Source organism: Ovis canadensis, chromosome 7, assembly GCF_042477335.2.
Source record: "Ovis canadensis isolate MfBH-ARS-UI-01 breed Bighorn chromosome 7, ARS-UI_OviCan_v2, whole genome shotgun sequence".
Classification (NCBI taxonomy): domain Eukaryota; kingdom Metazoa; phylum Chordata; class Mammalia; order Artiodactyla; family Bovidae; genus Ovis; species Ovis canadensis.
In genome coordinates this window covers 68,632,334-68,654,119 of record NC_091251.1, presented here as the reverse complement: position 1 = coordinate 68,654,119, position 21,786 = coordinate 68,632,334, and the positions used below count along the sequence as shown (strand labels likewise).

The following is a 21,786-nucleotide window of genomic DNA, read 5'->3' as shown; positions in this document are numbered from 1 at the left end:
ATGTAAGAATATCACTAGAAAATGCACTCCAACTCAGCACCCCAAGAATGTCTTAAACTGTCACATTACTTGGTGCTACATCATGTTAATCATCTTCTCACGAGCCCAGAATACTTAGCTTTTGAAATAAGTATACGTATGCTAAGAACAATGACAAAATCACCACATGGGAAAAATATGTCTTCCTCTTGTGGTTAGACATTCCACAGTGGATTAACAAAGATGTGTATAATCCTTAATTTACTCAAAGAACCGAGAGACCCAAGGTCAAATTATGGTCTGAAGAATGACTCCAAAACTCCTCCCTCCCAAGACGATAAAATGAAAAAGAAGAAGTGCCAGAAGAAAGAAAGGCCATCAACAGACCAGAACTCACAGGAATTCCTGGTAGAGAGAAAATAACTATCTCCATAATTCACTAATTTATACAATTATCCAAGGAAAAGGAAGTGAGGTATAAATTTTGGGAAAGAAACATCAGTTTCATCTATTCAGAGTTCAGAATAGCCAGATTTAGAACCCACTGTTGTTCAGTTGCTAAGTCGTGTCTGACTTTTTGTGACTTCATGGACTGCAGCACACCAGGCTCCTCTGTTCTTCACTATCTCCTGGAGACAGAGTTGCTCAAACTCTTGTCAATTGAGTTGGTGATTCTCCCTAACCATCTCAACCTTTGGTGTGCATTAGAACCCATATTACATTTCTTTTTAATACAGCCATTACTAAAGAACTAATATTAACAGGGAAAAACTGATTCTGTGACTCAATAATGAATTGAGTTTCACTTGTAACAAAAGTTGGTTTGGAGATTAGCTCAAGAAGGGGGAGCAAAAGGATGTGAGCATACGCCCTTCTTATGGAAACAGTAAAATTACAACTAACTGCTGAACAACCAAAGACAAAAAAAGATGCTGGAACCTACCAAAAAAGATACCCTACATCCAAAGACGATGGAGCCATAAAGAGATGGTAGAAGGGGTGCAATCGAAGGAAAATCAAATTCTATAGCCACTGGGTGGGTGACTACAAACTGGAGAACAGATACCACAGAATTTATCTCACAGGACTGAACGTTCTGAGTCCAATGTTAGGCTTCCCGGTCTGGGGGTCCAGCAATGGGAGGAGGAGTCCCCAGAGGATCTGGCTTTGAAGACCAGCAGGGTTTAGAATCTGCCTGCAAATTCAGGAGATGCAAGAGTCGTAGGTTTGATCCCTGCGTCATGAAGATCCTCTGGAAGAGGAAATGGCACCCCACTCCAGTATTCTTGCTGGGAGAACCCAATGGACAGAGGAGCCTGGTGAGCTATAGTCCATGGGGTCTCAGAGAGCCAGACATGACTCAGTGACTGAGTGCACACACAGGGTTTGATCACAGAAGTTCCATGGGACTGGAGGAAACAGAAAATCCCCTCTTGAGGGTGCACACAGTCTGTCTTCTGTGTACCAGGACCCAGGAGATAAAAACCAGCAACCCCATAAGAGAGCGAGACATACCTTCTGGTATTAAAGGGTCTCCTGCAGAGGAACTAACAGACAAAAAAGATGTCCTTTTCATTACAGGGGACTGGAATGCAAAAGTAGGAAGTCAAGAAATACCTGGAGTAATGGGCAAATTTGGCGTTGGAATACAGAATGAAGCAAGGCAAAGGCTAGTAGAGTTTTGCCAAGAGAACGCACTGGTATAGCAAACACTCTCTTCCAACAACACAAGAGAAGACTCTACACATGGACATCACCAGATGGTCAACACCGAAATCAGACTGATTGTATTCTTTGCAGCCAAAGATGGAGAAGCTCTATACAGTCAGCAAAAACAAGACTGGGAGCTGACTGTGGTTCAGATCATGAACTCCTTATGCCAAATTCAGACTTAAGTTGAAGAAAGTAGAGAAAACCACTAGACCATTCAGGTATGACCTAAATCAAATCCTTACGATTATACAGTGAAAGTGAGAAATAGATTCAAGGGATTAGATCTGACAGAGTGCCTGAAGAACTATGGATGGAGGTTCATGACACTGTTCCGGGGGTAGTGATCAAGAACATTCCCAAGAAAAAGAAATGCAAAAAGGCAGAATGGTTATCTGAGGAGGCCTTACAAATAGCTGTGAAAAGGAGAGAAGTGAAAGGCAAAGGAGAAAAGGAAATATATACCCATTTGAATGCACAGTTCCAAGAATAGCAAGGAGAGATAAGAAAGCCTTCCTCAGTGATCAGTGCAAAGAAATAGAGGAAAACAATAGAATGGGAAAGACTAGAGATCTCTTCAAGAAAATTGAGATACCAAGGGAACATTTCATGCAAAGAATGGGCTCAATATAGGACATAAATGGTATGGACCTAACAGAAGCAGAAGATATTAAGAGGTGGCAAGAATACACAGAAGAACTATAAAAAAAGATCTTCATGACCTAGGTAACCATGATGGTATGATTACTCACCTGGAGCCAGACATCCTGGAATGCAAAGTCAAGTGGGCCTTAGGAAGCATCACTACGAACAAAGCTAGTGGAGGTGATGGAATTCCAGTGGAATTATTTCAAATCCTAGAGATGATGCTGTGAAAGTGCTGTACTCAATATCCCAGCAAATTTGGAAAACTCAGCAGTAGTCACAGGACTGGAAAAGGTCAGTTTTCATTCCAATCTCGAAGAAAGGCAATGCCAAAGAATGCTCAAACTACCGCACAATTGCACTCATCTCACACACTAGCAAAGTAATGCTCAAAATTCTCCAAGCCAGGTTTCAATAGTACATGAACCATGAACTTCCAGATGTTTAAGCTGGATTTAGAAAAGGCAGAGGAACCAGAGATCAAATTGCCAACATGCGTTGGATCATCAAAAAAGCAAGAGAGTTCCAGAAAAACATCTACTTCTGCTTTATTGTCTATGCCAAAGCCTCTGTGTGGATCACAACAAACTGTGGAAAATTCTGAAAGAGATGGGAATACCAGACCACCTGAGTTGCCTCCTGAGAAACCTGTATGCAGGTCAGGAAACAACAGTTAGAACTGGACATGGAACAACAGATTGGTTCCAAATAAGGAAAGAAATACATCAAGGCTGTATATTGTCACACCGATTTTTTAACTTATATGCAGAGTATATCATGCGAAATGCTGGGCTGGATGAAGCGCAAGCTGGAATTAAGATTGCTGGGAGAAATATCAATAACCTCAGATAGTCAGATGACACCATCCTTATGGGAAAAAGTGAAGAGAAAAGGAAGAGTCTCTTGATGAAAGTGAAAGAGGAGAATGGAAAAGCTGGCTTAAAACTCAACATTCAAAAACTGAATATCATGGCATCTGGCCACATCACTTCATGGTAAATAGATGGGGAAACAATGGGAAAAATGACAGACTTCATTTTCTTGGGCTCCAAAATCACTGCATATGGTGACGGCAGCCATGAAATTAAGATGCTTGCTCCTTGGAAGAAAATCTATGACAAACGTAGACAGCATATTAAAAAGTAGAGACATTACTTTGCTGACAAAGGCACGTCTAGTCAAAGCTATGGTTTTTCAGTAGTCATGTATGGATGTGAGAGTTGGACTATAAAGAAAGCTGAGTGCCAAAGAATTGATGCTTTTGAACTGTGGTTTGGAAAAGACTCTTGAAAGTCCCTTGGACTGCAAGGAGATCAAACCAGTCCATCCTAAAGGAAATCAATCCTGAATATTCACTGGAAGAAAATCAATCCTGAACATTCACTGATGCTGAAGCTGAAGCTCCAATACTTTGGCCACCTAATGCAAAGAACTGACTCATTGGAAAAGACCCTTATGCTGGGAAAGATTGAAGGCAGGAGGAGAAGGGTCGACAGAGGATGAGATGGTTAGATGGTATCACCAACTCAACGGACATGAGTTTGAGCAAGCTCCGGGACATGGTGATGGACAGGGAAGCCTGGCGTGGTACAGTGAATGGGATCACAAAGAGTCGGACACAACTGAGTGACTGAACTGAAATGAAAAAGCAAGGCACTTGACTCAGTTTTAATGAGGTGGATGAACCTAGAGCCTATTACACAGAGTGAAGAAAGACAGAAAAAGAAATACTGTATATTAATGAATGCATATATATGGAATCTAGAAAGATAGTACTGATGAACCTATTTGCAGGAGAGCAATGGAGACACAGATTTAGAAAACAGACTTGTGGACATAGTAGGGGAAGGAGAGGGTGGGGCAAACTGAGACAGTAGTATGGAAACATATACATTACTCATATGTAAAATTAAATAATCAGTAGAAATTTGCTGTATGATGCAGGGAGCTCAAATTAGGAGCTCTATGGCAACCTACAGGGGTGAGATGGAGTAGTTTGAAGGAAGGAGGTTCAAGAGGGAGGGTTATGTTGATACATGACAGACCAACACAGTATTGCAAAGCAATAGCCTCCAATTAAAAATAACCAAACTTAAAAATATAAAAATATTTTAAAAAGTAAACAACTAAAAAAAAACAAAGCAGGAGCAGACTTGGGGGAAAGCATGACTTGAATATACGCTGCTTACAAAAAATACTTTAATATGATAACAACAGATTAAAAGTAAATGGATGGAAAAGATATACCATGTAAACATGGCAGAGAAGAAGCAAATCTGACTTCATGTTGGAACTATTTCTTTGACTTCTTTTCCTATTGTTATCATAATCATATATAAGGCCATGCCTCAGAAAACCAAGCCCCTCTGCCTGACTGTTGGTCTAAGTTTCCTTTGTTCAGCTCACAGGGAGATAATTTGACAATCCCCACCTGTGACGGGCTGCAGTAAGGAAGAGAATGTTTGTGCTGTATGTATAGAGTTTCTCGGCCATGTCAGACCCTTTGTGACCCAAAGGACTTAGCCTGCTAGGCTCCTCTGTCCCTGAAAATTTCAAGTAAGAATCTGGTGTGGTTGCCATTTCCTACTTGACAGGATCTACCCGATCCAGGGATCCAACTTGTGTTTCCGTCACTGCAGTGGATTCTTAACGCTGAGCCACCAAGGAGGTCCAATTATTGGAGAAATACAAATCAAAACTACAATGAGGTAACACCTCATACCAGTCAGAATAGCCATTATAACAAAGTCTACAAACAATAACTTTAAGGGAGGGTGTGGAGAAAAAAGAACATTCCTACTCTGTTGTCGGCAATGTATATGGATAGAGCCACTATGGAGAAGAGTAGAGAGAGTCGGTAAAAAACTAGGAATAAAACTACCATATGACCTGGCAATGTCACTACTGGGCATGAGAAAACCATAAGTGCAAAAGATACATGTACCCTAATGTTCACAGCAGCACCACTTCCAACAGCTAGGACAGGGAAGCAACCTAGATTCCATCCACAGATGTGCAGATAAAGAAGTTGTGATATATATTTGTACACAGTGGAATGTTAATCATGAAAAGGAATGAAACTGAGTCAGTTGTAGTCAGGTGGATGAACCTAGAGCCTGTCATACAAAATGAAGTGAGTCAGAAAGAGATAAACAAATACCATATATTAATGCATATATATGGAATCCAGAAAAATGGTACTGATGAACATACCAGGGGAGGAATAGAGACTGAGATGTAGAAACGGACTGGTGGACAATGGAAGGACTTGTGGAGGACGGAGAGAGTAAGACGAATTAACAGAGTATCACTGGTATATATACACTATCATGTAAAACAGAAAGCTAGCATGAAGCAGATCTGTAGCACAGTACAATTTGTGCAGTGGTCTGTGATGATCTTACGGGTCAGATGGTGTGGGTTGGAGGGAAGCTCAAGAGGAAGGGGGATATATGTGTACTTATAGCTGAGACATGTTGCTGTACAGCAGAAACCAATACAACACTGTAAAGCACTATTGTCCAATTTCAGGATAAGAAAACATCTACAACCAATAAATGCTGCACAGAGTGTGAAGGAAAAGGAATATTACTACACTGCTGGTGGGAATGTAAACTGACATAGCCATTATGGAGAACAGTATAGAGGGTCCTTAAAAAGCTAAGAATAGATGTTGCTGGTTGAAGATGGCGGACAGGAAGAAGTACGTTCATCTCCTCCTGCAAGAACACCAAAATTGCAACTAGCTGTGAACAACCATGGACAGGAGGACAGTGGAACCTACCAAAAAAAGGTACCCCATGTCTGAAGACAAAGAAGAAGCTGTAACAAGACAGCAGGAGGGGTACAATCACGATAAAGTAAAATCCTATACCTGCTGGAGGGGTGACCCACAAACTGGAAAACAATGATACCAAAAAAGTTCTCCCACTGTTGTGAAGGTTCTAAGACCCACATCTTCCCAGCCTGGGGATCCAACAAAGGGACTGGGAGTACCCAATGAATCTGATTTTATGGGCTGGTAGGATTTGACTGTAAGACTTTACTCAGGACTGGGGGAAACAGACTTCACCCTTGGAGGGCATAAACAAAATCTTGAGTGCACCAAGACCCAGTGGAAAGGAGCAATGACCCCACAAAAGACTGCATAAGACCTTGCTGCTGGAGTTGGGGAGTCTGATGTGGAGGCATGTGTCAGCAGCAGCTTGCGGCAGCAGTCCTGGCAGGGGCCCCTTGGTGTAAGTCACCACTAGCCCTACCATAGAGCCCATAGACCCCAGGGCTGGGTAGCCTCAGGCTAAACAACTAACAGAGAGGGAACACAACCACATCCATTAGTAGACAATTTGATTAAAGTTTACTGAGCACAGCCCTGCCCACCAGAGCAAGACCCACTTTTTCCCACCGCCAGTCCCTCTCATCAGGAAGCTTACACAAGCCTCTTAGCCTACTCCATCAGAGGGCAGAAAGCAGCAGTAGGAAGATCCACAATTCCACAGCTGGCTAAAACAAAAATCATATTACAGAAAGGTAATCAGAAGAAAACACAGAAAGTTATGTCTCAGATGAAGGGACAAGATAAAACTCCAGAAAAACAACTAAATGAAGTGGAGATAGGCAAACTTCCAGAAAAAGAATTCATGATAATGACAGCGAAGATGACCCAGGATCTTGGGAAAATAATGAAGAAGATGCAAGAAGAACTAAAGAGCAAACAGATGAATAATACACTTGAAGGAATCAATAGAATAACTGAGGCAGAAGAGACAAATGACATGGAGGACAGAATGGTGAAAATCACTGCCACAGAACAGAATATAGAAAAAAGAATGAGAAAAATCAGACAGCCTAACCCACTCCAGTATTCTGGCCTGGAGAATTCCATGGACTGTATAGTCCATGGGGTCGCAGAGAGTCAGATACGACTGGGGACTTTCACTTTCACTTCCCAGAGACCTCTGGGACAACAAGAAATGCACCAACATTTGCATTATAGGCATCCCAGAAGAAGGAGAGAGAAAGGACCTGAGAAGATATTTGAAGAGATAATAGCTTGAAAACTTCCCTAACATGGGAAAGGAAATAGTCGATGAAGTCCAGAAGCATGGTGGGTCTCAGACAGGATAAACCCAAGGAGGAATACACTGAGACATATAGTAATCAAACTGACAAAAATTAAAGACAAAGAAAATATATTAAAAGCAACAATGGAAAAACAACAAATAACATATGAGGGAACTTCCATAAGGTTATCAGCTGATTTTGCAGCAGAAACTCTAGAAAGTAAAAGTGAAAGTGGCTCACTTGTGTCTGACTCTTTGTGACCCTGTATAGTCCATGGAATTCTCCAGGCCAGAATACTGGAGTAGGGAGCCTTTCCCTTCTCCAGGGGATCTTCCCAATTTGGGGATTGAACCCAGGTTTCCTGTATTGCGGGCAGATTCTTTACCAGCTGAGCCACAAGGGAAGCCCAAGAATATTTGAGTGAGCAGCCTATCCCTTCTCCAGGGGATCTTCCTATCCCAGGAATTGAACCAGGGTCTCCTGTATTGCAGGCAGATTTTTTTTTCAGTTTATTTTTTTGATATTTTAAAAATATGGAACGCGTCATGAATTTGCATGTCATCCTTGCGCAGGGGCCATGCTAATCTCTGTATCATTCCCATTTTAGTATATATGCTGCCGAAGGGAGCACTGCAAGCAGATTCCTTACCAACTGAGCTACCAGGGAAGCTGGAAGGAAATGGCATGATATATTTAAAGGGATAAAAGAGAAGAACCTATAACCAAGAATAGTCTATCCAGCGAGATTCTCATTCAGATTTGTCGGAGAAATCAAAGCTTTCCAGATAAACAAAAGTTAAGAGAGTTCAGCACCCTCAAACTAGCTTTAAATGCTAAAAGAAACTAGCAATAAATGCTAAAGGAGCATCTCTAAGCAGGAAACACAAGAGAAGGAAAAGATTTACACAGAATAAATCTAAAACAATTAAGAAAAGGATAATAGGATCATACATATTGATAATTACCTTAAATGGAAATGGATTAAGTGCATTAACCAAAAGATAGAGACTGGCTGGGTGAATGAAAACATACGCATGTGTACCTTGCCACTTACCACATCATCCTGTCTAACTGCAAAAATTGTACGTATTTTATTTATACTGTTAGGTTAATCATGTTTCCATTATTGTTTTCATACCTTATTCAAGACTCCACATTTTACTGCACTGAGCAGCTTCAGCTACATGCAGCACATTCTGGTAAATTCTCTTTTCATTTTTATCCTATTACAAATATTTTCTAATTTTCCTTGTTATGGCTTCTTAGATATACCCTCATCTAAAACTGGACATTTAATTTCCAAATACATGGGATTTTTAAAAGATCTTTGTTATTATTTCTCATTTTGATACTAATTTCGCACTTAAATCCTTTACTCTCTGCAATCACCCTCCATGTTTTTTCAATCTTCAAACTTTATCAAGAGTTTCAACAGCTAAGTCAAAGATCTCTCTTGGTAAATGTCACATGGCAGTTGAAAATGTAGGTTATTTTCAAATACCTTTTGATAGTGGGCTGTAACATAATTCCACAGTAGTAAGAGAACAGATCTGTATGATTTCAATGCCTTTAGACCATGACATTTCTGTACCTGGTCTTATGTCTCTGGATATGTTTCAGTGTCTGCTAGTTTTTAGTCTATGGGAACTTGAATAGAATTTGTATCCTACTGTTGTGTGCAAATTGTATAAATCTTAATTATTTTGAATTGGTTCATAATGCTTTTCAGGTCTACTATATTATTCTACTTTTATGAACATTCATTCAATTAATTTCTGAGTTTGATATTAAAATTCCAACTAAAAACCTTAATTTATCTGCTTAAACAATTGTCACATATAGTGAACCATATGTAACTTTGTTCTGTATTTTCCAAGTCTTTTATAAATGTGTTATAGCAACCCCATGGACTGTAGCCTACCAGGCTCCTCTGTCCATGGGATTCTCCAGGCAATAGTACTGGAATGTATTGCCATTCCCTTCTCCAGGGGATCTTCCTGACCCAGGGATCAAACCTGGGTCTTCTGCATTGTAGACAGGCACTTTACCCTCTGAGCCACCAGGGAAGTCCCATATTATTCTACTTTTATGAACATTCATTCAATTAATTTCTGAGTCTGATATTAAAACTCCAACTAAAAATCTTAATTTACCTGCTTAAACCACTGACACATATAGTGAACCATATGTAACTTTGTTCTGTATTTTCCAAGTCTCTTATAAATGTGTTATAATTTCATAACTTAAAAAAATAAAAGATTTTAAAAACTATGATTGTCACAATACATGTCCGGTGAGAATCATCTAGAATCTATGTTATCCTCACTCCTGGAACGCTAACCCGTAGAGCAGAACTTTCTGGAATGCTGCCTGTGACTGGATGCTCTGGCATCCAAAGGTTCATCTGGGAGTGACACAGGTTACTTCCGTTCATATTTTATTGGTCAACTGAGCCACCTGGCCATTCCTGAATTAAGTAGGGGAGGGGTGAGGCACAGGCAGGAAGAATAATCTTATGTGACCAGGAGAGAACCAAACATTTGTGAAAAACCCAGATAACTTCCACAGTTCACCCCACCCCTGAGAACACCTCCTTGTACTTTCTCTTCATGATACTGAGGTAGTTGGTTCCCTTCCCATCTCCATAAATTGTCCTCTGTCAGTTCCTTTTATTTCTCCTTCTCCTATATGAGATCATTACCTAAGAGTTTGCTCTTGGCTGGATTTTGAGTGTGTGTGTGTGTCTGTGTATATTTTAATTCTCTCCCTTAACTTTACCTGTAAAACTTTAATTATCAAAGCTGTGGAGATAATCTCTTGAATTCCAAACCTATATTTTTCTTTTGGAAAATCTACTTGGATAATTCATGACTTTTCTGTTTCCTTAATGTTCCAGGAATCAAAACATTCAGTAACTGTATTATTTTGCTTTCTTCCAACCTAGCAATTTGCTTTGTTTTCCTTTTTTATATTGCTTTGCAAACTAGCCTTTCTTCTATAACCTATTCAAATAAGAAGTGAGTTCTGAGCTGAGGCTTCCTATATATAATATTTCCTATATATAATTTGTTGATACACTTCAAGCTGGCTTATCTAAACATTCTTTTGAATGCATTTTTCTCACTTCTGAATCTACTTTGTATTTTTACTATTATTGTACTTGACACTTCACTCAACTGTCCTACGACCTCTCACAATGATTATTCTTCTAGGGAATATACGTTTTTCCTTACTTTCCATTCTCTGTAGTATCTAGCAAAGATTTTGCCATTGAGGTGATCTTCATTTTTAAATATAATATGTAGATGTCAACACTCAATTGTAGATTAATCCCCCAGTGTTAATTAATTAGGTTAAAGTATATGTATTGAAAACATATTTACCACACCTTTTTCTCTTACCTTGAACTTATTGCCTAAGTTCTTAGATCTTTTCAAATGAATTATTACTGAGTTGTCTGACTCAGCTCACACTTTCCTATAGTTAATATTTGCTTTATGAATGTGTAACTTTCACTTAACTCTGTTAAATTCCCTGTGTTGATTTTAGCTCTTTTCCCAAGATTTAAAATGTTAATTAGAATAATGCTCACAGAGGTGAGGTAAACACCCTAAACATTAACATTGAAGACATACCTATTAATTTGCTAAAAGAATCAAGCATTCTCACTTGGTAAATTCAAATCTATGGAATATTTATCATTCTTTTATTATCTTTTGCTTTCAGTTAAAAATAAATGTGCTGTTTGTATGCAAAAAAAAAAATATATAACTACCATATGATCCTGCAATCCCACTCCTGGGGAAATACACAATGAAAACCATAATTCAAAAGTTATATCCACACCATTGTTCACTGCAGCACTATTTACAATATCCAGGAGAGGGGAGCAAGGTAAATTTCCATTAACAGAGGAATAGATAAAGAAGATGTGGTACAGAGACACAATGAAATATTACGTAGTTAGAAAAAGGAGGGAAACTCTGTCATCTGCAGAGACATGAATGGACCTGCAGACGGTCATATAGAGTTCAGTATGTCAGAAAGAGAAAAGCAAATATCGTATACTAACTCATGGACATGGAATCTAGGAAAATGGCATAGATGATCCTATTTGCACACAGATATACACAGAGAACAAACGTACAGACACCAAGATGGAGGAGGTGGGGTGGAATGAACTGGGAAATTGGGATTGACATATGTGTACTATTGGTACTATGCATAAAATACATAAATAATGAGAATCTAGTGAAATGCTCAGGGAACTCGACTCAGTGGTCTATGGTGACCTAAATGGGAAGGAAATCCAATGACAGGGGACATATATAAACATGTAGCTGATTCTCTTTCTGTACAACAGAAACTAAAACACTGTAAAGCAACTATACTGCATTAAAATTTAGTAAAAAATAAGTAGGAGCAGCTCTTCAGAGGAGGCTGTGGCTGCAGTGAGGGAGGAGGTGGCCTGGGCAATGATCTAATCATGTTGGATAAAGATGATCTTGCGATTACAGTGATAACTGAAGCAACTCCCATCCGTGAAGATGAGAACTTCTCATCTTCTCAACTTCAGCCAAGAATTTTGAGTCCGTTGACCAGTGTCAGGTCAGAGTAAATCAGAATCTATAGCTTCTACTCAGAAAAGACCAGAGTCCAAACGTTCCAGTGACCTTAAGACAGAAGTTCTCCCTATTCAGGCATCATAAGCTGCAGGCCAAGAGACTGTTTCCAAAGATGTACCCAAGTCTGGATGGGGCTATTGGGGCAGTTGGGGCAAGTCCTTGCTCTCCTCAGCCTCAGGTAGGATAAGGTATTTCAAATGTCATTGAGAAGGCAGAGGCCTCCCTTGAAATCCCTAGTCCCAGTGAAATTTCAACTGAAGTCCAGTATGCAATAGGAGAGACAAATGCCAAAGAGATGGAAAGTCCTCTCAAGAGAGTGGGCCATTTGGGGTATTCTTGGCCATCTCTACTGCTGTTCAGGGCACAGGAAAAGTGTTATCACTGGGAGTTTGGATGCCTTAGAATTCATTGGGAAAAAGACAATGGATGTAATAGCAGAAGGGGATCCTGGATTTAAAACAACCAAGGGTCTGATGAACTGGACTTTTGATCTACACTGTCTCAGGTTTTAAAAGAGACAAAGGAGAAAGAAGAGCTACAGACTTCCAATGAGGTTACCATGGAAACAGACAAGAAAATTCATTATCGGCTACCCTTTGATGAATTTCAAGGCCTTTCACATATAGAAGCTCTGGAGATGCTCTCCCGAGAAAGTGAGAAATAAAGGTGAAATCTATTCCTAATTATTTAAGTGGAGAAAAATTAGAGACTCTAAAACTTGAATTGGAGCAACTCAAAGAAGCATTTTCCCTAGCAGAGTTCTATGAGGAAGAGGAGGAAGAGAAAAAAAGGGAATGAAGACTTTACCAAAGAGATAACAGAGCTATTTTCTCAGCTGCATGTCTTCTCCAAACCAGAGAAACTTGCCAGGGCAAGAAATACAGCCTATGAATGGATCAGGACATCTCTGGCCAAACCACTAGAAGAGGGGAAGGAGAAAAATAGTTGGAAGCAAAAAAACCTGAGCAAATCAGTAACAATTCAATAGAGGATATCCATGCATTTGCAATCCAGAGCCTAGCAGAACTGACTGCTTGCTCAATTGAACTGTTTCACAAAACAGCTGCTCTGGTTCTGCATGGCTAGAAGCAGGACATGACAACCATAGAAATGAGCAGAGCCCTTTGCCAGATGACAGTTTTGTTGTGTCAAGAGTTGTCCTCTATGTCTAAAGAGTTCACCACCTGCCTAACAGCTGCTGGGGATAAGGAAAAGGCTGATATCCTTAATCCACTAATCACTAGAGGCATCAAACAGTGCTTCCTACATTCTGGATGTCTTCCAGTGACTTTTACCCGAATTGGAGATCTCGCTTATTAAGAACAAGACTGAGTTACCAGAGGCATGAACTTCATGTCCAGAAGCCTTTGTCCAAACACTGAGGAACAGAGAAGATTCTACCTGAGACTTGTGATGGCCGAGAAATGCCATTTTCTTCGGTAGCCCTGCAGAAGTGAGGGAGAAAGGTTATTTAAGTATACAAAAATCCCGGCAGGAGAGCTGGTTTGAAGGAAGTTTGTTGTCTTCACTGCTTAGCTGAAGTATTCAGGTTCTCACACTGCTCTTCCCAGTTGTTGTAATTAATAAATTATTTGAAAAGAAACTTTTATAAACAGTTAAAAAAAATAGCTCTAGGTGAAAGTTAATGGGACACTCAGGCAAAGATATTGGTCTTTCTTTGACAATACACAAAACACTAAAATTTTTGTCATGGATGTAATTTTACAGTCCATGTATATAACTGGTTGCTAAGCAAGAGGAAAATACATTAAAAAAAAAAGCGGAAAAGGAATTCAGTATTCTGGAATTCATGTGCTTGATCTATTAATGCCATTTTCTTTCTCCTTTCTATAATAAAATCTATGGCTTTAAGAAAACTGAGTATGTATAAATTCTGTAGTGATTACCCTTTATTACATGCATTCTTGTAACTGGTTAGAAAATTTCATTTACTCTTTAATTCTCAGTATATATGTGGCATTGAGGAGAAGCTTATAGAATATTTAACTATAGCAAAGTGCCCCTTGAGTTCAATTGCTCTTCCAATCCCACAATGGTAAGCTTCAAGTTGTAGCTGACACCCACTCTACCAGATTCAAGACCAAGAAGTGCAATTTGGAGAAACAGTTTCATGTTTGAGATATTCTGAGTTTCCAGGATGTTTTTCATGCATACCGTTTATACAGGATGAATTCTGTAATAGCCAGCTCCAAAGAATATTGAAGCTCTTTCAGTCATTATTTTTGTTGTATGAATATTGTTGAAGTGAACTGTAGAGTCCCATGAAAATGATGTTCATATAATAGGATGAAGACAGTATATTTTCTTCATTCTTTTTTATTTCTTTTAATGTATTCTTTAGCATGTTTATAAATATAATTTTTATTCTTCAGATCTTAAGTCTTCTTTTGCTTTCTTCAGCAATTTAAAATACTTACAGGTTATCCTCTTCCTTAAAGCTATTTTGGATCTACTCTTTTAAAAAACCATTCTCCAACTTTATGGTTTTTAATGATTCAGGTAACTTTTGTGAGCTCTGCCCTGTATCTTTTAAAATCTTTAAATAAAATGTAATAGTTATTTCAGTTTATCTTTTCATTTATTTTTCCAAATGTAAGCCCCAATATCTTCTCAAACCAAAGAAATAGCAAAGTGAACTTATAACATAGGTTGATATCAAGACTGTTTCTATGTGTCACCTTATTTGGGATGGGGGCAGTTTGTTAAGCAAGGTAGATTTGGAATAAAAAGGTACACCAACATCAAAAAAATTAATAAATAAAAATCCAAAACTCATAGATACAGAAAACTGATTGGTAGTAGTCAGAGGAGGCGGCTATTGGTGGGGAAAGTAGAAGAAGGTGGTGAAAAGGTACAAACTTCCAGTTGTACAGTAAGTCCTGAGGATATATTGTACACCTTTCTGAGTATAACTGATAACACTGCATTGCAGAACTGTAAGCTGCTAAGAGAGTAGGTCTTAAATTTTTTCATCATAGGAAAAAAATCTGTTAACTTTATGAGGTGATGGAAGTTAACTAAACTTACTGTGATAATCATTTTGCATTATATATACATTATATACATATTAATATATATATAATCACTATGTTGTACACCTAAAACTGATGTTATATTCCAATTATATCTCTAGAACTAACACCCCCAAAAGATGTCCTTTTCATTATAGGGGACTGGAATGCAAAAATAGGAAGTCAAGAAACACCTAGAATAGTTCAGTTGCTCGGTTGTATCTGACTGTTTGTGACTCCATGAATCGCAGCACGCCAGGCCTCCCTGTCCATCACCAACTCCTGGAGTTCACTCAGATTCACGCCCATCGAGTCAGTGATGCCATCCAGCCATCTCATCCTCTGTCATCCCCTTCTCCTCCTGCCCCCAATCCCTCCCAGCATCAGAGTCTTTTCCAATGAGTCAACTCTTTGCATGAGGTGGCCAAAGTACTGGAGTTTCAGCTTTAGCATTGTCCCTTCCAAAGAAATCCCAGGGCTGATCTCCTTCAGAATGGACTGGTTGGATCTCCTTGCTGTCCAAGGGACTCTCAAGCGTCTTCTCCAACACCACAGTTCAAAAGCATCAATTCTTCGGCGCTCAGCCTTCTTCACACTCCAACTCTTGCATCCATACATGACTACTGGAAAAACCATAGGCTTGACTAGATAGACCTTAGTTGGCAAAGTAATGTCTCTGCTTTTTAATATGCTATCTAGGTTGGTCATAACTTTTCTTCCAAGGAGTAAGCGTCTTTTAATTTCATGGCTGCAGTCACCATCTGCAGTGATTTTGGAGCCCAGAAAAATAAAGTCTGACACTGTTTCCCCATCTATTTCCCATGAAGTGATGGGACCGGATGCCATGATCTTCATTTTCTGAATGTTGAGCTTTAAGCCAACTTTTCCACTCTCCTCTTTCACTTTCATCAGGAGGCTTTTTAGTTCCTCTTCACTTTCTGCCATCAGGGTGGTGTCATCTGCATATCTGAGGTTATTGATATTTCTCCCGGCAATCTTGATTCCAGCTTATGTTTCTTCCAGTCCAGCGTTTCTCATGATGTACTCTGCATAGAAGTTAAATAGGCAGGGTGACAATATACAGCCTTGACGGACTCCTTTTCCGATTTGGAACCAGTCCGTTGTTCCATGTCCAGTTCTAACTGTTGCTTCCTGACCTGCATTCAGATTTCTCAAGAGGCAGGTCAGGTGGTCTGGTATTCCCATCTCTCTCAAAATTTTCCACAGTTTATTGTGATCCACACAGTCAAAGGCTTTGGCATAGTCAATAAAGCAGAAATAGATGTTTTTCTGGAACTCTCTTGCTTTTTCCATGATCCAGTGGATGTTGGCAATTTGATCTCTGGTTCCTCTGCCTTTTCTAAAACCAGCTTGAACATCAGGAAGTTCATGGTTCACATATAGGTAACAGGCAAATTTTGCCTTGGAGAACAGAATGAAGCAGGGCAAAAGCTAATAGAGTTCTGCCAAGAGAACGCACTGGTCATAGCAAACACCCTCTTCCAACAACACAAGAGAAGACTCTACACATGGACATTACCAGATGGTCAACACCGAAATCAGACTGATTATATTCTTTGCAGCCAAAGATGGAGAAGCTCTATACAGTCAGCAAAAATAAAGATCGGGAGCTGACTATGGCTTAGGTCATGAACTCCTTATGCCAAATTCAGACTTAAGTTGAAGAAAGTGGAGAAAACCACTAGACCATTCAGGTATGACCTAAATCAAATCCCTTACGACTATACAGTGGAAGTGAGAAATAGATTTAAGGGACTAGATCTGATAGACAGAGTGCCTGATGAACTATGGACGGAGGTTTGAGACATGGTATAGGAGACAGGGATCGAGACCATCCCCAAGAAAAAGAAATGCAAAAAAGCAAAATGGCTGTCTCAGGAGGCCTTACAAATAACTGTGAAAAGAAGAGAAGCAAAAAGCAAAGGAGAAAAGGAAAGATACACCCATTTGAATGCAGAGTTCCAAGAATAGCAAGGAGAGATAAGAAGACTTCCTCAGCGATCAGTGCAAAAAATAGAGGAAAACAACAGAATGGGAAAGACTAGAGATCTCTTCAAGAAAATTAGAGATACCAAGGGAACATTTCATGCAAAGATGGGCTGAATAAAGGACATAAATGGTAGGGACCTAACAGAAGCAGAAAATATTAAGAAGAGCTGGCAAGAGAACACAGAAGAACTGTACAAAAAAGAGCTTCATGACCCAGGTAATCACGATGGTGTGATCACTCACCTAGAGCCAGACATCCTGGAATGTGAAGTCAAGTGGGCCTTAGAAAATATCACTACGAACAAAGCTAGTGGAGGTGATGTAATTCCAGTTGAGCTATTTCAAATCCTGAAAGATGATGCTGTGAATGTGCTGCACTCAATATGCCAGCAAATTTGGAAAACTCAGCAGTGGCCACAGGACTGGAAAAGGTCAGTTTTCATTCCAATTCCAAAGAAAGGCAATGCCAAAGAATGCTCAAACTACCGCACAATTCCACTCATCTCACACACTAGTAAAGTAATGCTTAAAATTCTCCAAGCCAGGCTTCAGCAATACATGAACCGTTAACTTCCAGATGTTAAAGCTGGTTTTAGAAAAGGCAGAGGAACCAGAGATCAAATTGCCAACATCTGCTGGATCACGGAAAAACCAAGAGAGTTCCAGAAAAACATCTATTTCTGCTTTATTGACTATGCCCAAGCCTTTGACTGTGTGGATCACAATAAACTGTGGAAAATTCTGAGAGAGATGGGAATACCAGACCACCTGACCTGCCTCTTAAGAAATCTGTATGCAGGTCAAGAAGCAACAGTTAGAACTGGACATGGAACAACAGACTGGTTCCAAATCGGAAAGGAGTACGTCAAGGCTGTATATTGTCACCCTGCTTATTTAACTTCTATGCAGAGTACACCATGATATATGCTGGGCTGGATGAAGCACAAGGTGGAATCAGGATTGTTGGGAGAAATATCAATAACCTCAGATATGCAGATGACACCACCCTTATGGCAGAAAGTGAAGATGAACTAAAGAGTCTCTTGATGATAATGAAAGAGGAGAGGAAAAATTTGGCTTAAAGTTCAACATTCAGAAAACTAAGATCACGGCATCAGGTCCCATCACTTCATGGCAAGTAGATGGGGAAACAGTCGACACTATGGCAGACTTTATTTTTTTTGGCTCCAAAATCACTGCAGATGGTGACTGTAGCCATGAAATTAAAAGATGCTTACTCCTTGGAAGGAAATTTATGACCAACCTAGATAGCATATTAAAAAGCAGAGATATTACTTTGCCAACTAAGGTCCATCTAGTCAAGGCTATGGTTTTTCTAGAGGTCATGTATGGATGTGAGAATTGGACTATAAAGAAGGCTGAGCGCTGAAGAACTGATCCTTTAGAACTGTGGTGTTGGGGAAGACTCTTGAGAGTCCCTTGGACTGCAAGGAGATCCAACCAGTCCATCCTAAAGGAGATCAGTCCTGCTGTTCATTGGAAGGACTGATGTTAATGCTGAAAGTCCAATACTTTGGCCACCTGATATAAAGAACTGACTCATTTGAAGAGACCCTGATGTGGGAAAGATTGAGGGCAGGAGGAGAAGGGGACGACCAAGGATGAGATGACTGGATGGTATCACCGACTAGATGGGCATGAGTTTGAGTGAACACCGGGAGTTGGTGATGGACAGGGAGGCCTGGTGTGCTGCGATTCATGGGGTCGCAAAGAGTTGGACACGACTGAGTGACTGAACTGAACTGAAAACTGGAGGAAAAAAATCTAAATCTAACCAACAAACACGTGATTGCCTGTTTCACCTAAACATGAAATAAAGACTCAAATATGCATAACATTAAAAGATTTGTCACCAGAGGAACCATATACAAGAAATGTGAAAGGAATGTAAAGGAAGTCCTTCAAGTCAAAAGAAAATGGTACCAGATGAAGGTCTGGATCTACAGAGAAGCTTGAAGAGCACCATCAGTACTAAGTATATGGGAAATGATATAGAAGACATTTACCTCACTATACATCTCTTTAAAAGACAACTGAAGCAAAAGTAATAAAAAATTTCTGGTTTTATAATATATATACTGGTAAAATACAATACATGACAACAATAGCTAAAAGACCAGGAGATGAGAATGAAAGTGAATTGTCCAAGTTTTTACACTGTGTATAAAAGGTATAATGCTTGAATGTAGACTGTGATAAAGACACACAGTATAAACTGAAGTTAAACAACACAAAAATAAGTTATGATTACTAAGCCAAGAAAGGAAGTAAGGTGAAATTATTAAACAAACAAACAAAACTTTCACTATTCCAAAGATACAGCAAAAGAGAAAAGGGAACAAGGGACAGATGAGACAATAGCAAAAGAGTAGATTTAAATCAACCATATGAAGGATTACAACAGATATAAAGGTGTAAACAAAAGATCAGCAAACATTAAAGGGCCAGATAGTAAATAGCTGACCTTTGCAAGTTACAAAGTTTCTGTTGCAACTAGGTTAACTCTGCTGTTGTAGCACAAAAGCAGCCACATACGATACACAAACAAATGGATGTGGCTCTGTTCTAATAAAATATTATTTACAACAAATAAGGCCATAGTTTATTAGTCCTTTGTTTATGTACCTCATTTCAAAGGCAGAAGTAGACTGGGGGACAAATTCATGACCAAAAATATGCTGCCTATAAAAAATATTTTAATATGATATCTACAGATTAAAGGGCTTCTCTGGTGGCTCAGACAGTAAAGCATCTGCTGCAGTGTGGAAGATCTGGGTTTGATCCCTCAGTTGGAAAGATCCCCTGGAGAAAGGAACGGCTGCCCATTCCAGTATTCTTGCATGGAGAATTCCATGGAAAGAGGAGCCCGGTGGGCTACAGTCCATGGGGTTGCAAAGAGTCAGACACAACTGAGAAACTTTCACAGATTAGAAGTAAAAGGATGGAAAAAAATATACTATGCAAATATGGCAGAGAAGAAGCAACTGTGACTCCAAATTGGAACGGTTTATTTGACTTGCTTTTCATTGCTGTTATGCTGCTGCTGCTAAGTCGCTTCAGTTGTGTCTGACTCTGTGTGACCCTATAGATGGCAGCCCACCAGGCTCTGCTGTCCCTGGGATTCTCCAGGCAAGAACACTGGAGTGGGTTGCCATTTCCTTCTCCAATGCATGAAAGTGAAAAGTGAAAGTGAAGTCGCTCAGTCATCTCCGACTCTTAGCGACCCCATGGACTGCAGCCTACCAGGCCCCTCCATCCATGGGATTTTCCAGGCAAGAGTACTGGAGTTGGGTGCCATTGCTATAAATCCCTGCCTCAGTAAACCCAGCTGCTCTGCCTGACTGTTGAGCTAAAGTGCCTTTCTTCAGCTCACAGGGAGATAATCTGACCATCCTCGCCTGTGATTGGCTGCAGGAAGGATGAGATAGTTTGTGCTCTGTGTGCACATTCTCTCAATCGTGTCCAGCTCTTTGGGACCCTGTGGACAGGAGCCTGCTAGGCTCGTCTGTTCATGGAATTTTCCAGACAAGAATACTTCATTGGTTGCCATTTCCTAACTGAGAAGATCTTCCTGACCCAAGGATCCAACCTGCATCTCCTGCACTGCAGTGGATTCTTTACCACTGAGTCATCAAGAAGTCCAATTATTAGAGAAATACAAATCAGTGATACAATGAGGTATCACACCTAACACCAATCAGAATGGCCATCATAAAAACATTTACAAACAATAAATGCCGGAGCTGATGTGGAGAAAAGGGAACCCTCCTACTCTCTTGGTGACAATATATATTAACATAGCCATTATGGAGCAGAGTAGGGAGATTCCTTAGAAAACTAGGAATAAATCTACCATAAGACCCAGTAATCCCACTACTGGGCATATATGAAGAGAAAAAGACACATAACTGAAAAGACACATGTACCCCAATGTTCACAGCAGTACTATTTCCAATAGCCAGAACATGGAAGGAACCTAGATGTCCATCGACAGATGCATGGATAAAGAAGTTGTGATACACACACACACACACACACACACACACACACACAGAGTAATACTACTCGGTCATAAAAAGGAATGAAATTGAGTCAGTTGTAGTGATGTGAATGTACCTAAAGTCTGTCATACAGATTGAAGTATGTCAGAAAGAGATAAACAAGTATCATATATTAATGCATATAAATGGAATCTAGAAACATGATACTGATGAACATATTTGCAGGGCAGAATAGAGATGCAGATGTAGAAACGGACTTGTGGACACAGTGGTTGAAGGAGAGGCTGGGATGGATGAACATAGTGCTGACATGTATCCACCACCTTGTGTAAGAGAGCTAGGTACCAGGAAGCAGCTGTACAGCAGGGCAACTCAGCTCAGTGGTCTGTGGTGATCTTATGGGTGGGATGCTGAGGGGGTGAAGGGAGGCTCAAGAGGGAGAGAATATGTGTATACTTACAGCTGAGTCACGTTGTTGTACAGCAGAAACCAATACAACATTGTAAAGCCACTATCCAATTAAAAGGTAAAAAAAGCCCATCTACAACCAATAAATGCTGCAGAAGGAAGGGGAATGTTCCTACACTGTTCATGGGAATGTAAACTGATACAGCCACTATGAAGAATAGGGAGGTTCCTTAAAATACTAAAAATAGAACTACCATATGACCCTGACATCCCACTCCTGGACATATACAC

At 39.9% G+C, this 21,786-nt stretch overlaps 1 non-coding gene and 1 pseudogene across 1 annotated transcript; one reads left to right on the top strand and one right to left on the bottom strand.

The window, feature by feature from the left end:
• Positions 1-7,925: 7,925 nt before the first annotated feature.
• LOC138444529 (U6 spliceosomal RNA) lies at positions 7,926-8,029 on the bottom strand. The gene has a single exon (XR_011258546.1). It is a non-coding gene; the product is annotated as a U6 spliceosomal RNA (small nuclear RNA).
• Positions 8,030-11,884: 3,855 nt separating this feature from the next.
• LOC138444173 (protein FAM114A2-like) lies at positions 11,885-13,405 on the top strand (annotated as a pseudogene).
• Positions 13,406-21,786: the final 8,381 nt, after the last annotated feature.